Source organism: Parasteatoda tepidariorum, chromosome 4 (assembly GCF_982258835.1).
Source record: "Parasteatoda tepidariorum strain Cologne lab strain chromosome 4, Ptep-v5.0, whole genome shotgun sequence".
Lineage (NCBI taxonomy): Eukaryota > Metazoa > Arthropoda > Arachnida > Araneae > Theridiidae > Parasteatoda > Parasteatoda tepidariorum.
In genome coordinates, this window is record NC_141758.1 from 48474133 (window position 1) to 48487569 (window position 13437).

Below are 13437 nucleotides of genomic sequence, written 5' to 3' on the forward strand. Positions count from 1 at the left end.
AGTTTTGGACAAATTCAAGGACCTATCAAGTTTTTCAAGGACCTAAGACGTTTTTCAAGCACTTTCAAGGACCTAAATTTAGCCAAAAAAAATTCAAGGACTCTCAAGGACCGTGGGAACCCTGTAACCTGTATTGATGCTAGGACTGGGCTATAAATCGATATATCGCGACATATCGATTTAACGCCTATATCGGCAAACCGATACAGCGACTTTCATTCCAAGCGATGCATCAGAAATCTGATTTAAGCCGTCGAGAAAAGAAGACGATATAACGATATAGCGATACACGCAAGGACTTTCTCTTACGTTCCGATGCCAACTCGCGCTGTGGAAGACGATATTGTTTCGTTATGTTGAGACGGCCTTGACTGATGAGCGGTAGAATCAGAATCACTTTTGAGACCTTATATCGTTATATCACATGTTCGTTTTCGCAACTTCGCGATTTGAAATCGTTTCTTGTAGATTATTTTCAATGGGATTAACTTCGTGATCGCCGTCGTAACCTTGTTCTGAACGCAATCTATTATTGAAAAGAATTTATAAAGAAAAGTTTCTTCATTAATTAGGTAAGTTTTTTATTTATTTTCTGACAAAACTTTTTTTATATTTTTAAATGTGAAAATTATCGGAAATCTGATTTAAGGCACCCATAAGGAATTAAATTACAAAGTAAATAAATTTGTTAGGTTATTTTTTTACTTTCTTTTAATTTATTAAAAACCTTTCGGATAAAACTTCTAATAATTTAATGGGCTTCTATTACTGATTTTAAATTTATAAATCTTGAGTTGTTTTTATTTTTAGAAATAAAGTTAAAACAAAACTTATTTTTTGGACATAAGTCAATAAACTTTATTTGTTCAAAAGAATTTGAAAAGTTTGCGAATTTTATTCATTTCTTTTTTTTATTTTTATCAATTACTACTTCGTTTTATTAGAGAGTAAAATCATTATTTTTTTTTAATTTTCGTTTTATATTATTAGTTAATTAGCTAAATATATTACCGAATATCACAATTCTTTTGTTTTTATTTTTAAGAATTTAATTAAGAAACTTTGCCTTACTTTGTTTTTCATTCATAATTTGGTCATTATTTAATTTAATTTAATTATTTATATGAAATAATAATAAAAATAGTGTTTAAGAAGCATTTTTTTTTCTAAAATTTATTTAGCTCTTTGTTTTAAGCATACAAATAATTTTTTAACGAACTTATTTTTTACATTTTGTTCCTATGCTGTTAGGTAAATATATTGATAAATTTCACTTTTATTTATTTTTTTATTTTTAAACTAAGAAATCTTTTGTTATTTGCGTGATCATTTTTAGAAAATATAACAAAACTTGTGTTTACTTCTTCATTAAGAATTTGAACATTACGATCGAACTTAATAATTCTGTAATTATTTACGCATAATAGTACAAGCAAATATTGATTTGCTAAAAAAAGTTTCTTTTTTTAAAAAAAAAATATTTTTTACACTTTGTTTTAAGTGTATAATGAATTTCTTAACAAGCTTTTTTTTTTAATTTTTTAAATTTTCTTTCAATAATTTCAGCTAGATATCTTTATAAAATTCCCTTTTTATTTTTAAACTGAGAAATCTTTCAGAGAACGAAAATTTTAAGAAATTATTACAAATCTTATGTTTACTTTTTAATTTAAAATTCGAACATTTTTAATTTTAAACTTCGGCTTTTAGTCAATCTAACTTTTATTTTAATTAAAATATATTTTGAAATTTTAAAATCAGCTTTTGTTTAATAACAATATTTTTTTTCATTAAGGGTGTTTTAGGGGTTAACTTAAATTAAGACTGCTTATACCTTATAAACGATAAAGAAGTGCAAATATTTCATTCTGTATCTACACACATTTTTTCAATAAATATTTTAAGTAAGATTTGTACATCTTAGTCAATTTATTTAATATCTTTCTTTAGCAAAACATATATATTTTCAAATTTATAAATTGATTTAAATCAATATGCGTATGAAGTCTTGATAGAAATCTGACTTTCTGTGCCTTAAAGTAAATGAAATTCAAAAATACTATATCGCGATACATCGCTATATCGCGATGCAAAACTGACGATATATCACGATATATAATTTCTAATATCGCCCAGTCCTAATTGATGCTTTTCTAAATTTGAAGATAGCAACCAAAATAATTGTTAGTTAATATGTACTTTCTATAATACTATTAAAATTGTAAAATAAAATATTTAAGAAGCATAAGATTGCAGAAATTTTTTTTTAAAAAAATCAAAAATCGCTATTAAAAAGAATCAAGAATGCAGCTAATCGATTTTTTTTAAATGGTGCTTTAAGGAATGAAAATTATCAAATTAATAATTATATATATGTTCTTTTAAATTTTCAATGTAAGTATTGATTCATTATTAATAGATGAACTGGGCACAAAATACAACATTCTAAAAATGTTCAAATCATCTAAGAATAATGGAATGTTTGTTACATAAAAGTTTAAATAAGCAAGATTAAATACTATATTAAATTAAAACTATTTACAAATATGTACTGTATAACTATACTATATTACAGTACAGAACCCGTTAACCGGAAAACCAAAAAACCGGAACGAAATTCGATACATTTTCCCGTCATTTTCAAAAAACAATTTTTTTTTCCTCATAAGAGTTTAGGATTTTTCTTTCTATTTTGAAAGATGTTTACCTTACCATCATTTTGGAAATAATCATTAGTGTATTACTTCATCGTTTTTTCTTCTTTTTAAGATTATTTCCAAATTTTTTTTTAGTTGGGTTTAACAATAAAAAAAATGGCTTTTTGTAGCGATTCAGAAAACTGGAAAAATCAGTTATAGGGATGGTCCTGATCGTTCCGGTTTCCTACTGTACTATAATGTAGAACTATAATAGCTGATCTAACTATACTTTAATTGACACAACACATAACGTTTTATAAATAAGTGAATCACTTTTGAATAGTTAATAATTGTACCTGTGATGATTGATATTAGTTTTTTAAACTTTGAAAAATGTATTGGAAACTTTTGGCATTTATCAATATCCTCAGAATTATAACAAAAAATTAGAAAGTATTAAAGGGGGAGGGTCAGGAGATTCAAAAAATCTTTTGTGAAATTTAATTGTTTAATGAAATGATGAATGAAGAAATTTTTTTCCTTAACATTAAAATCAGCTTCAATATTACATAATTATGTAAAGATTTACTAACATAGTTATGAAAAGATAGGAAAAGTTTCTTCAAGGTTAACACAAAACAAATGAGCTAGTAAGCTCAGAAAAAATAAAGGTATATATCTCTATTGCAAAAAAAAAGTTACTACAAGTAGGGATTCTAATTTGAGAAAATATTTAAGTTCTATTGTTCCAGTGTATAGAAATTACAAAAAAATCCAAAGTACAGTTAGCATCGCTAAAACCATATATAACATAGCAGAGAATGATGCAGTTTATTTTTAACCCTATATACTTTTTTCAAAAAAAAAGTATTCATACATCCTCTACATTAAAACCAAAATCAATTGATTTTAAACTCTAAATTAATTTCTAGTTGTGCTGGTGCAATGAAAGTTAGTGGACATTCATCACTCTGAATTAGTTGAAAATGAAGTTTTGAATGACAGTTAAATGTTTTTTTATTTAAGCAATTCTCCACACATTTTGCACTGAAATCTGGTAATTTTATTCATCACATGTCTCAAGATTTGTTGTACAAGAAAATTCTTTAATATCTCTCCTGATATTAAAAAAGTTACAACCCTTGACATTGCCACTTTGGAAAACTTTTTCTGTGCATGCTTGTAGTCTTGCCAACTGAAGATTAGAAGGCGGAAAGAGAACTATGACAAATTTAAAAATTTCAATTTAGTTGTGGAGTTATTAAATTTTTTGTGATTTTTTAATTACCATACCAAAAGAGTAACAGAAATTTTGTATTTTTTTCCATTCCTTTGAAGAAACTTTGCCAAACATTTTATTTTTAAAAACAAATTGGATTACTACTTTATTTGGTAATCCTAATATTTTTGTATATTTGTTAGATAAACAAATTTAGAAAGATGCTCTCCATTGTTTCCTTCAATTTTGGTGAATCTTTCACTTTTTCTGAAAGTGATATATTTGTGTCCAATGTCAAACTATCCTGTTCTGTCAACACCAAGGCATGAAATTTCAGTTTTAAAAACACTAGGACGACTCCTTTTTATCTACACACAGAATTTTTTTAATGTTTTTAATCATTTCCAAGGAATTATTTTCAGTTTGAATAAGTATTTACAATTTGAATTTTTAAACACACATTATTTTATCTTATTTTTTAGGTTGAATTTTCTACTGTATAAATTTTTTTTTATATATATTTAGAATTTTCATTTTATCTTTTAAATTTAAAGTTTTAATCTAAACTTGTGTAGTTTAAAAATATCAATTAATAATTTGAAAGAAAAATAAATTAGTAAAAAAGAAATAAAAATAACTTTTTATTTCAATTTTACATATTTTTTTTAATTATTTTATGTGATTCTTTTTTTTTTTACTTTTTGAATTTTTAAACATTTTATACATTATTTTAAGTTTAGAATAGGTGAAACAAGCAAGCAAAGTTCACCTAAATCACGATTTTAAAGGAAACATTGAACCAAAGACATGTAGCTGAATGACAATATCTGGGGTAGGAGGTCTTAATATTTTATTTAGAAAATTTTTGACCGTATATATAAATAATAATATAATTTTCATTCTTGTACAATCTGAGGTCTAGACCCCCTCAGATACATTTCTGGGGATATTTTCATATCGTGATCTGTTGCGCAAACTACAATCGCCAATGTGCCAAATAGATTTTAAACTTGCAATTTTTTGAAGAAAAAAAACAAGTAGATGCTTGCCCTGGGATGGTTACAAGTTATATCTTTCGAGTTGGTTGGTCCCTTTCTGTGATTTTTTTTTAGTTCCTCGCGAGCCGCTGAAGTTGCCAACACTTGGCAATTATTCTGCCACAGATAACAATATGGAAATCTCCCCACATCTCTGATAAACCAAATGCTAAGGTAATATTTTATCTGAACATACTCTCTTTTTTCTAATTAAGTTTTATTTTCATGTAATAATTCATGGTTATTCAGAAAAGATTCATAAGCAAAACTTTTATCGCAAATTTTACACACAAATTTGTCATTTGCTACATGGAGAGCTTTATGAATTTTAAGATGATTTTCTGTTTTGAATGTTTTCCCGCAATTATAACATCGGTAAGGTTTGGAACTGCGATGAAGAAAAAGATGTCTTTGGTAGCTTGATCTATATTTAAAAGTTTGCGAACATTCATTGCACTGAATTAGTTTAGCAGAGGTATGGAGTATAGAATGGCAGTTCAACATCTTCTTTGTTTTAAATAATTCACCACACACTTCACACTGAAATTTAGGTGAATCTGGTGCATGATACTTGACCATATGTCTCATGAGACTTGTTTTATAAGAATACGCAAAGTCACACTCCATGCATCGATATTTTTTTTCAGTCTCGTGCACTTGCATATGTAAAGTTAACTGGTGAGGTCTTTGAAAAATTTTATCACAAACCTTGCATTTATTTGCCTTTTTCTTTGCATGTTTAAGTTTATGCTGATGGCACAATAACTGAGACTGGAATGATGCATTGCAAATATTGCAAACAAACAAAGAAGCGTGTTTAATCATATGGCGCTCATAACTGTTAGAAAATTTAAACTTTTGACCACATATTTCACAAGAATAAGTGATATCTACTTTTTTTTTATTTCGTAAAGTGTTAGTAGCGACAACTGTGCTCTGGTCATGAGTCTGAAAGTGAAGAGCATAATCCTCCTTATTCTTGCAAATATGATTACAAATTTCACATGAATATGATTCTGATACAAAATGATCTAGTTTATGAACATCTAAAGCGGTAGATGAGGAAAATGCTTTACCGCAAACCGTACAAACTGCACTAAATTTACTACAATCATAATTACACTTTAATTCAATGAAGTTATTCTCAACTGAATATTGTACATTATTTTGGCTAGTACGAGTTTCTCTATGATTTATTAAAGCTTGACCAACGATGTCAGACGATGATTCATTAGCATCTTTGGTGTTAGTTTTATCTGTATAATTATTTACAAAATCATTAACAACTAGCTCTGATCTAAGTAAAGTATTTAAATTAGATGAATCAAGTTTCTCTGTACATACAGAATGAGAAGAGTCTGAATTTAAAGTACTTGAACTTATAAAACCCATTTCAAAACTACTATCGCTATCACATACAGAATCATCTGAATCTGAAGACAATTCTGATTGAAGGAGATCGCAAAATGAACTTGCATCTGACTCATCAGAGCTTTCATGAGAACACATAATAACTGATTAATGTAATTATTTAATACGCCTTTCGTTTCTAGTTAAAAATCGAAAAATAGTCGCTTTGCATTAGTAGTTTCGGTTTGTCTTTTAGAAGCTGTCACATCTTGCTCATGCCAACCTTTGCTAAATAGGAGGGAAAAAATCCACATTTGGAATTATTTACAGATGGCGCTGTAAAATTGATTGCCCTTGATTTTGGAAGAAGCTAAACCGATCCGGAACTTGTGGAGGATCAGTATTTAAAAAGGCGCCAGGTTTCGGTTAATAATATTAGTTTTTAACAGTTATTAATGTTTTATGCTCACCCCTACGTTTTGTAAAACGTTAGTTTGATTTTATTATTCATTCTAAACAATTTTAAATTATTTTAACAAATACTATAAGTTAGTATTCTGTAAAGATTTATAACTTTCTTTTCTACTGAAAGAGATAATTCATAAGTAATTCAATAAAAAAAGAGCAATTAAAAAATTTATATAGGTTTTACTAACATTTTGAAATTTTTTTATGTGATTATGCTAATTGAAACTTCTTGATTTTTAAAATTAAAAACAGCACGTTTCTAAAGTGAGTGCTAAACTGAAATTCTGGCCCTAGGTTTACGTTCACCTTAATTGGGCTTTGCACAGCGAGGAGCCTAATTTTTGGTAGAAGAAAAAAATTTTGATATTTAGATAAGAAGCTGAGCAGAAGGAAATGCCTAGTTTAAAATGTTTCATTCTCCAAATGTTGTTTTATAAACACATTAATACTTTCATATTCTTAAAAATTCATGATATATTCATTGAACTCGAAGAGTGCCTCTCGCAGACAACACGGTCTTTATAAAATTGTTAGGTCGAAGTTTGCTACATGAATATATTTTCGTTGCAAAATAATGCATAGAAGTTATCACAAATAAGCGAGATTTGTTTTACATTCGTTACCACTATTAGATTTTCTAAGATAACGCTTTTGTTAAACTTTCTGTGAGAAAAAATGTCCTCATAATTTATTAGAGTATTTATTTACTAAATAAAGTTATTTTCATAAATTATTTCATTTGTTTGCAATTTTTCTGCATCTTATTTATTAAATAAATTCAGTTTGTTTCTTTTATAGTTGCAAATTGAAAAGAAAAAATCTTAGTTTAAAATATTAATTACTTGGATATTTTTAATTTTTTACAGCATTTGTAAATAGGGAACTTTATAACTTTTATAATGCCTCTTAGCTGACGTTTAATATCGATTTCTCAAACTACTTATACTCTTATAACATTTTTTCTACTAAATATGTATAAAAAATACTTTTCCAAAGCAGACAATTGTTTTTTTAAACAGTTCATTTAGAAAATTGGGATATAGTTCAGTTATTAAACATAAATTATTACCAAAAAAACGCCGAGTCCAGCAATATTTTAAATGATCGTGTAATAATAACAGTTTAAAATTGCCTGTACTTAATTTTACCATTTTATTATCACGTCCAAAATATTTCTTTAAATTGGTCAATAATATAGGGGCCGTTCAAAAAGTACGTACACAAATAGAAATATTAACCCCCTCCCTCCCCTTCGTACATTACCGTACATAAGGTCTTACTTCCCCCCCCCCCTTAGAGTACGTACATTTTATTAGTATGCCCCCCTTTCACAGAAAAATTAAATAGTTATGTTTTAAATAAAATTAAATATTAATTTAAAATGATTTATTCATTTAAATTATTTAAACAATAACACCCAACTTTTTGAGAACTGATTTACTCATTCTAACAAGTGGTCGCCGTGTGAAAAAAAAATACAAGAACAAACATATGTATAATACATGTGTAGGAAAAAGTCAAATTTAAATTTTGCTTATAATGTACGTACTTTGTATAAACTCCCCCCACCTACCCATCGTACAAAATAGCAAATCCCCTCTCCCCCCTTCGGGATGTACGTACTTTTTGAACTGCCCCATAAGTATTAGTAATATTTTAAAACTTTGAAAATTCGTTGCAATAACCACCGAAAAAAACGATCGAAAAACTACATTGATTTAGATTTGGCTCGTTGGAAAATGCGCAATTCAAAATTTTCAATATTTTTTACTCTCAAAGGAAAGAAAAATTATTATTCTTATTATATTCCGATGCACCTGCGGGCCGCAAATTGTGCACCCTTATCATAGTGTATTATTTCTGGATCATGCACCCTCATACCTCGTGCAGCATCCCTGCACAGCGAAGGGATGCGATGCGGGGTGTTATTTACGTCACTGATGCCTTTATGCAAAATGGTAAAGTATATTCATGCAAAGCGGTTAAATGATGGTGAAAGATGACAAAGTGTTGGACGTCCTCGTGTTGTCAAAGAAAATGAACGTCGGAGAACGTTCCGCTTGTTATAACAAAACGTCAGACAGAGGCTCAGTCAGCTGACAATTATGACAGCAATTATGATGAAATCTGAGGAATAACGTAATTGCGGATCTGTTGTATCTGTACTGGTCTCTATTTTCTCAACTAGAAATAAAATTTTTTAGTTGGACAGCACTGCAATTTTTAAGGCTCGAATCGTGTTAGAGTGGTTCGAAGAGCATAATGACTAATTCTAATTAATATCGCTGCCACCTAACTCGCCGGATCTTATCCCGATAAAGCACAATTGGAATTGCGAAATATATCGACTTTGCTTTGTCGCTGCTTTGAGATTTGGTACAATTTATCTCCAGTTATCTGCTAAGAGTTTATAGCATCCCATGATCCATGCCAAAGGGAAGTAAGTTGCAGCTGTTTTGGGGGCCAAAAGTGGCACAACGCGTTATTGAGCGAGCAGATTGTCATAATGGTTTTTCCTTTCAGTGTAACCTTACAAATTTTTGCACTTGAGGTTATTTTAAAAAGGGAAGCAATTATTTCATGAGGATTCTGTAGTTTTCATATTCCTCCATTAAAGTGAAAGGCGGGATCGTGTACTGCGTGAAACGCAGTTATCTAGATCCTACTAAAGGGAAAAGGGCGTAGCGTTAAAAGCCTGGGAGCGTTAAAATTTCTTACAAAATTTCAGTTTTTTTATGTTAATGAAAATTGTAATTGCTTTTTTTTAAATCTATGAGGTGTGCCGAGATAGCCTGGTTGGTAGGGCACTGGACCCATGTCAAAGAGTTCGAGGGTTCGATCCCCGCCGGCCGAAGACTCAACGTGTAGTAAATACCCATACAGCAAATTTCGTCCTAAAGACATCCCAAAACATTCCGAACACTCCTGGAACAGTCATATCCGTAAAGTGTCAGAAGAAAGAATTTCGTAGGATGTCACAAATAGACAGCAATATGACAGGCCTTTCAAATGAGTGTTTTAGGAGTCTTGTAGGATCATCGTTCAGCGCATGCGTGTTAACTTCAACTTTGCCGTTAATGTTATTTCTTTTATCCAGTGACAAGAGCAATTCTGATAGTGAAATCTAAACAATAAGGTATTTATAAGCTCAAATATCTTATTAGTTTCTTTTTTGTTTATCTTACTTTTTTTTTATTATCTATTTATATATTTGATTTATAAGTGTACTTGAACCCCCGTCATTATCTTTAATATCTCAATTGCAATGTTTACATGCATTTTTGCAATGTTTACATACATTACTAAATGTTTAAATGCGTGGTTTATTTAATTTTTTCATAATTATTGAGGAAGTTTTACTTTTATTATTTCGTGAGGCAAATTTTTATCTGTTCTGATAACTCATTCTTTCTATTATTTTTGTTTTCTTCCTTTAAGTTCAACTTGTTATTTGGCATGTTTTTTTGGTAACCCTAAATTAATCATTTCTTCTAACTACAAATGAAATGACATTTAAATTATTTCAATGTTGCTATTCATCTTCATTATTTAGTATATTGTTATTTTACCATTTTTTACAAAGTTTTGTCTATGAATGGTGTTTTCAATATAAATGTAAACAATAACAATCTCCAACTCAATACTTGCTACTGCTTATTCCACTGGGCTATATTTTCAAACTGATAATTTTGTTTTTAACAAAAGAAATAAATTATATAATTTTTAAGCTCAAATCTGTTGTATTTCATAAGATAATAACGATAAGTAATTCTGGTGAGTAAGAAGTGAAAATTTGTTTTATTTCTTTAGAGATGTATTGCGAAAAAGGTGACATGGTTGCTAGATTTTGAATAACTCCCTTTTTTGGCAATCCTGATTTGGCCTCTTTCAATTTGTTTATTATTGTTTGTTCTTGTTGCAAGTTGTGCATCATCTTACGTTAGTGTTAGCACCTTTAGCATTGTAAACACAAGTAATAAGTAATCAAATACCACGTTTGCAAGAATCACAATGTTCTCTTGCAAGTTCTCAAAACACAATGATCGCGTTGTGAGCCAAATGGCTTTAAAATACACCCGAAACAGTAACCTGGAAGCAGGGTTGGCAAAGTTTAGGACAGAAGGGATTAATCCACGGTTTAAACCGTCCTGTCCAAAACCCCTTTGTCCAAAACTATCTTAAACTGTCCAAAACCCTTTCACTCAAATTATGCCACAATTTTATCTGAACAATATTTAAGAGGTAAAATAAACATAGAACTAATAACATATTGATAATTAAATATACTAGAGAATATTTGTTTTTAAAAGAATAATGTTTTATTAATATTGTTTGACTCTTCAATTTAAACAAAGGAAGATTAATCAGTAATCAAGTTCAATTGGTCCTCTCATTCAATAGTACATAACTGAAGTTTGGCCTTGCCATACAGGTTAAAATATTAGGGACTAAGTGCTTGGTTTGTCATAAACAGGTTTATTTATCTATTGTACTATTCAAGAATACTTTTATTTCATTCATGTTCAATTCTTTTAGCATAGTGGTGATACATCACCAGTGTCAGTAACAGAAACTGATGTTATGCCCTTCAAAACTGTGAATACATTTTTCAGTTATTTTGTATTTTCAATTTAAACTAATATATTTATATTCAAAAACAATTTTTTTTTTAAAAAGATGTCTTTTTTATCATCCTGTGATGCAGAAATTATAAAATTTAAAAATAAAAAAAATTGTGAAAAATAAAAGGATAATTTTTGAATAATTTTAGTATTTTTTTTAAAGAAAAATTCTTATTTTTTAATATTGTCATATTTATCTTTATGCAAAAATATTATTTATCAGTATTAAAAGCATATTTATATTTAAAGGATTAGGTATTCACTTTTGATGTTCAATGAATTGTGGAGCTTCAAAAATTATAAACCTTTTCCGATTATATTATTTTCCTTTAATAAGTTATAGTAAATTGTGTAAAAAATATCAAATATTTATTGATACATGTAATTATTATGTGTACAATGGTTACACCTATAGAATTTTTACCTTTTACCAAAGTTCAAGGTCTTGGACAGTTTCACCCAGTTTAAGACAGTAAAACCCACGTGTCCTGTCCAAAACCAGTTTAGGACGTCCAAAACCCCAACCCTGCCTGGAAGTATAGGCGTATAGAGCTTGCAGCGTTCCCTTGTGTAAAAAATGCGGTCCATAGGGATTTTTAAAATTAGAGATACTTAGCCAAGTAAATAACCAGGCAAAAGGGCTGCAGGTTTTTTTTTCCGTCCTAGTCTGAGTAAATTGCAGCATTTGCTGCAATGAATTCAATTTTTCTCCTTATATGATTGTTCATAATCAATCTGTCTTAAAATTAATAAAAAGTTGTAAAGTTATCTAACTATTATATTAAATTTAATCAGGCTATCAATTTTAACTGCTGAAGATAATTACATTATTTTCACTATCTCAGTAATTCATATCTTTTTAAAAATAGTTCTTAAATTATATTTATATTAATATTACTTAAGTTTATTATTTAAAAAAGAATCATATGGACGCGATCAAAATGTCTATACGTGTAACTAATTTTATACAGAATAGTGTCTACATTATCTCATTTTAATGTCATTGTTTCAAAAGCAGTTATTAGAATTTCTCCTGCTTAATGCTTAGTTTCATGCTCACTACTTAGTATTTCAAGAAATACTTTTTTTTTAAAAAATATTGAAAAGTTAATAAAAGTATTGAAAAAAGTTATTGAATCTGTAAGGAGTTTATTTTCTTTTAAAAAGTTCTTGTAAATATATTTGTCATTATTCACCTCTTGCATTGTGAAGCTGGTTTAAATATATGTGTTTACATTTTAATTCTTAGTTTACTTTTATAGATATATTTAAGGTAGGTATCTTGTGTTTCATAATATGTATTTTTTGATGGGGTTAAAAAATATTCAATGATCTCTTAAGATAAAATATTTAGTGCTTTAAAAGGCATATAAAACTTACTTGTAGTTGATCTGCATATTTTCTCAATTATTAAATTTTTGTTAACATTTTTAACTGATAATTGTGGTTGAAACATTTAATTAGTATTTACATATTTGTATTTTTACAAAAAAAAGTTGTATGCTAAATTTTAGTATTGTCTTTTTCTTGATTCTCCAAGAGCTCGTTCTTTTACAAGGACAGATTTACGATAAACTATTTTCAGAATGAAATTTTGTTTTCTTTAAAATAAATTTTTATTAATTATATCATTTACATGTCAATTTGCTTTTTTAAAATATTGTTATTTGTATAATTTTTTTTCTTTCTCATAGTCTGCTAGATTGCAAAGTCTTGATGGAACTGATTTTAAAGAACGTACAAGACGAGCTATTCGTCACATCATGCCTGATGATGTTGTTGAACTCTAAAGCTGGATGGGCAATAATGAAAAAAAAGATTTTTTGGTTACAGAGTGTCAGGTGCAATTATTGGTAATATTTAATCTCTGTTTATATATATATATATTATTCCATTTGTAGTTTGACAGTATATAGTTAAAATTTGTGTTGCTAAACTTTTTAATATACTATAAATTTAGTATTCCATGAATTTTCAATGAGTTTATAAATTTCAAACATTGGAATAATTTATGAGTGTGTTGTTTGAAATAATATTGTTATTAGTATCACCATCTTCTTTTCCAGTCATAGTAGAATGGTAATCATACGATACTTCAGTTA

The 13437-nt window shown here is 28.3% G+C and overlaps 1 protein-coding gene across 2 annotated transcripts in view; it reads left to right on the forward strand.

The window, feature by feature from the left end:
* Positions 1 to 9769: 9769 nt before the first annotated feature.
* The window catches only part of LOC107443261 (serine/threonine-protein phosphatase 4 regulatory subunit 1), a 122724-nt gene continuing 119056 nt past the window's right edge, over positions 9770 to 13437 (forward strand). Inside the window, exons 1-2 of one of the 2 annotated variants that reach the window (XM_087161056.1) lie at positions 9770 to 9849; positions 13030 to 13188. The gene's annotated coding sequence lies outside the window, so the exon portion shown is untranslated. The remainder of the gene's footprint in view (positions 9850 to 13029; positions 13189 to 13437) is intronic. The other variant, XM_087161058.1, reaches the window with a different exon arrangement.